The following is a 4,429-nucleotide window of genomic DNA, read 5'->3' as shown; positions in this document are numbered from 1 at the left end:
TTCAATTTCAAAATTCAAAATTTAAAATTTAAATTTCAAATTTCAAAATCAAATATTTTTCAAAAATCAAATTTCAAATCTTATCTATACAAATCTTTTTCAAATCTTTATCATATCTTCTTGCTTTAAGTCCTTCCTATCTTATCTTCATTTTACATTTAAAACTTTTAAAGTCCAAGTCTTTACTTTCTTTTAAAAAAAATTAATTTCAAAATCAAATCTTTTAATTTGTTTTCAATTCTTATTAGTTGGTTAGTTACTTGTTTATCTTATTCTAATTTTGAAAGTTTAGTATCTCTCTAATTTTTCTTTCTCTCTCTTCTATTTTTGAAAACTTTTTACCTCTTTCTCTCTCTCCCTTTTCGAAACTTCTTACCTCTTTCTCTCACCTCTATTTTTCAAAATCTTCTTTTCCTTTTCTATTTATTTTTTGAAAACTCTTTTAATTTAAAAGATATCTTTCTTTTCTTTTCTCCCCTTCTAACTCTCACAAAGGACCTCTATACTTTGACATAGAGAATCCTTTTCTTCTTCTCTTCTTGCATTCTTCGTTCTTGCTTATGAGTAGGAACAGGGATAAAGAACCTCTTTTTGATCCTAACCCTGAACTTGAGAGGACTCTAAGAAGGTATTTACAACAAGTTAGAGGACAACACTCCAGAAGAAACCTCACAGAGTTTTTCGAACAAGAAGCTGAAAATACAAACATGGCAACCAATCCTAATGGTGGAGAAGACGCAAGGAAGGTCCTAGGTGACTTTACTGCACCCACTTCTTGCTTCAACAGAAGAAGCATCTCTATACCCACCATTGGTGCAAATAACTTTGAGCTGAAGCCTCAACTGGTCACTTTAGTTCAACAGAACTGCCAGTTTTATGGACTTCCACAGGAAGATCCCAACAGATTCATCTCTGATTTCTTGCAGATCTGTGATACTATCAAGACTAATAGAGTGGATCCAAAAATTTATAAGCTTTTGCTTTTTTCCTTTGCTGTAAGGTATAGAATTAGGTTATGGCTGGCTTCCCAGTCTAAGGAAAGCCTAGATTCTTGGAAAAAGGTGGTCAATGCATTCTTGACCAAGTTCTTTCCACCTCAGAAGCTGAGCAAGCTCAGGGTGGAAGTTCAGACGTTCAGGCAAAAAGATGGTGAATCCCTCTATGAAGCCTGAAAGAGGTACAAACAATTAATTAAAAAGTGCCCTCCTAACATGATTTTGGACTAGACCATGCTAGATATCTTTTATGATGGTCTTTCTGAGATGTCCAAGATGGCATTGGACCACTCTGCTGGTGGTTCACTCTACTTGAAGAAAATGCCTGAAGAGGCACAGGAACCCATTGACATAGTTGCTAATAACCAATTCATGTATACTTCTAAGAGGTACCCTGTAAGCAATGGGGTAGCTCAGAAGAGAGGAGTCCTAGAGGTTGACACTCTGAATGCTATATTGGCTCAGAACAAGATCCTGACCCAATAACTCAACATGATCTCTCAGCATCTGACTGGATTGCAAGCTACAGCTGACACCACTCAAGAAGCCTCCTATGAAGGAGATACATATGATCCAGATCAACCCATGATGGATGAGGTTAACTATTTGGGAAAATCCTCATGAAATCCCAACAATGAACATTATGGAAACACCTACAACTCATCATGGAGAAATCATCCCAACTTTTCATGAAGGAATCAACAGAAGCCTCAGCAAAGTTTCAATAACAATCAAGGTGGAAGAAACCAGAATAGGTTTAATAATAAACCATTCCCATCTTCTCAGAAACATATGGAGACTTCTAAGAACAGTCTCTCTGACTTAGCCACTATAGTCCCCAATCTCTCTCATTAGCCACTATAGTCCCCAATCTCTCTCAAACCACTCATAGTTTCATTACTGAAACAAGATCCTCCATAAGGAATTTGGAAGTACAGATTAGTCAGGTGAGTAAAAGAATCCTTGAGACTCTTCCTAACACTCTTCCTAGTAATACTGAAGTAAACCTAAGAGAAGAGTGCAAGGCCATCACTGCATAAGTTGAAGCCAAAACTGAAGAGGAGAAGCTGGCGTTGAACACCAGTAAGGGAGTAGATGGGCGTTCAACACCCAAAGAGGAGCAGTTATTGGCATTGAACGCTAGCAATGGAGTAATAGCTAGGCATTCAACACCCAAGAGGGAGCACTCCTGGCGTTGAATGCCACAATAGGATTAGTTGGGCGTTCAACACCCACTAAGGACTCCCTTGTTGAAGAACTAAAAGAAACCAAAACTCATGAAGAGACCATAGAGGTTCCCTTAAATGCTTGGTTGAAGATTATAGAATCTGAAGAATACTCCTCCTCTAATGAGGAAGAGAAAACCAAGGAAGAGCAAGTTGCTCGGTACCTCAGAATTCTAATGAAGCTGAATGCCAAATTATTTAGAATAGAGACATTGGAGAAAGAACCTCCAGTGCTCACCAAGGAACCTAATGCCTTGGTTTAGAAGAAACTACCTTAGAAGCTGCCGAATCCCGAACGCTTCCTAATTCCCTGCACCATAGGGACAATTATCTTTGAGAAAGCTTTCTGTGACCTAGGGTCAAGGATAAACCTCATACCTCTCTCTGTAATGGAGAGGCTGGGAATCTTTGAGGTGCAAGCTGCTAAGATCTCATTGGAAATGGTAGACAAGTCACTGAAAAGGGCATATGGCTTGGTAGAGGATGCCTTAGTAAAGGTTGAAGACTTTTACATCTCTCCAGATTTTATCATCTTAGATACTGGGGAGGACGAGGATAAATCCATCATCCCTGGAAGACCTTTCCTGGCTACAGCCAATGCCATAATTAATGTGGCAAAGGGAGAGCTAGTCCTGCAATTATGGGAGGATCACATCTTATTCAAGATGCCCAAACCTAAGGCCTTCCCTAAGGGAGAGATAACTATGCAACAATTGGTGTTCCAACCCTCTTTCTCAGTGCAGAACTATTGGTGCGGTATTTTACAACCACAAACTAACCGGCAAGTACACCGGGTTGTACCAAGTAATACCTCAGGTGAGTGCGGGTCGATCCCACGAGGATTGATGGACTAAGCAACAATGGTTAAATGATTTACTTAGTTAGGCAAGAAGAAAATGGTTTTGAGATGTTCAAAAGGTTTAAAAAGTGACTTTAACATATCAGAAGGTAGCAAGTAATTAAGTTGAAAATAAAATATGGGAGAAAACAGTTAAGGCTTCAGAGATATCTATTTTCTGGATTGACTTTTCTTACTAACAATTTTAAGCATGCAAGATTTAATTCATGGCAACTATTTGTGACTAGACCCTAATTCCTTAGACCTTCCTAGTCTCCTCTAAAATTCATCAACTGCCAAATCCTTGGTCAATTAATTCCAATTAGAGGGTGATGATCAAATTCTAGTTTATATGCCACAAGAATCCTAATTATCCAAAAATAAGGGGATTATATGTCACGTATCCCGTTAAATACAAATAATTAGAAATTCAGAATAATATGTTTTCAAGCTGTTGTTCAAGTAAAGAGCTTTTTCAAGTTATACAAGAACTCAATTAGAACATGGGTCATACTTCCGTTCCACCCAAATTCATAAAATAAAGAACGAAAACAATTATTGAAATATAAATCAAAACATGAATTAAAACAGAGAAATAATAGTATCAATCCATACAATAGACAGAGCTCCTAACCTTAATAGTGGAGGTTTAGTTGCCCATGGAATGCGGAATGTAAATTGGAATAGAATTCCCTAATAGAATCCCCTGTATCCCCCTAAAGAAGAAAAGTTTCTCCTTTTCATAACAAATCCTAATTAATTTTAAAATCTAATATCTAAAATTAAGATAATATCTTTTCCTATTTTCAAATTCAAATTTAAATCAGAATCAATTAAATAATCCACGCCTTGTAATGTGGGGACCACTTGGCTTCACTGGATCCGCGCCTAACTTGGCAGAGAGCTGCGCCTTACTTGAGTGCCAAAATGGGGCCCAGAAATCGCCCCCAGCATTTCTGCAATTTCTGCACGTGGCGCATGTCACGCGTACGCGTCAGTCACACGTATGCGTCAGTCACGCGTACGCGTCGATGGTCTATTCTCTGTGTCACGCGTACGCGTCAGGTACGCGTACGCGTCGCTGTGCAACTTCGCTTTTCATGAGTACGCGTCAGGAACGTGCACGCGTCGCTCCTCGCTGTCATCTCCTTTAATTTTTGTGCTACAGAAACTCTATCAAATCCAGCTGAATGCTACCTAAAATTAATAGAATTGCACAAGACTCAAAGTAGTATCCATAGTGGCTAAAAGACAATTAATTCTTGATTAAACTTAACAATTTAAATGCAAATTCACTAGGAAAAGATGAGAAAGATGCTCACATATCACAACACCAAACTTGAATTGTTGCTTGTCCTCAAGCAACCAAA

General features: G+C 38.3%; 1 non-coding gene across 1 annotated transcript; it reads right to left on the bottom strand.

Annotated features, from left to right (window-relative positions):
- Positions 1-1,109: 1,109 nt before the first annotated feature.
- LOC127742699 (small nucleolar RNA R71) lies at positions 1,110-1,218 on the bottom strand. Its single transcript, XR_008004058.1, has one exon. It is a non-coding gene; the product is annotated as a small nucleolar RNA R71 (small nucleolar RNA).
- Positions 1,219-4,429: the final 3,211 nt, after the last annotated feature.

Source organism: Arachis duranensis, chromosome 1, assembly GCF_000817695.3.
Source record: "Arachis duranensis cultivar V14167 chromosome 1, aradu.V14167.gnm2.J7QH, whole genome shotgun sequence".
Lineage (NCBI taxonomy): Eukaryota > Viridiplantae > Streptophyta > Magnoliopsida > Fabales > Fabaceae > Arachis > Arachis duranensis.
Note: the sequence above shows the minus strand (reverse complement) of the source record. Positions and strands in the feature narration are given on the sequence as shown.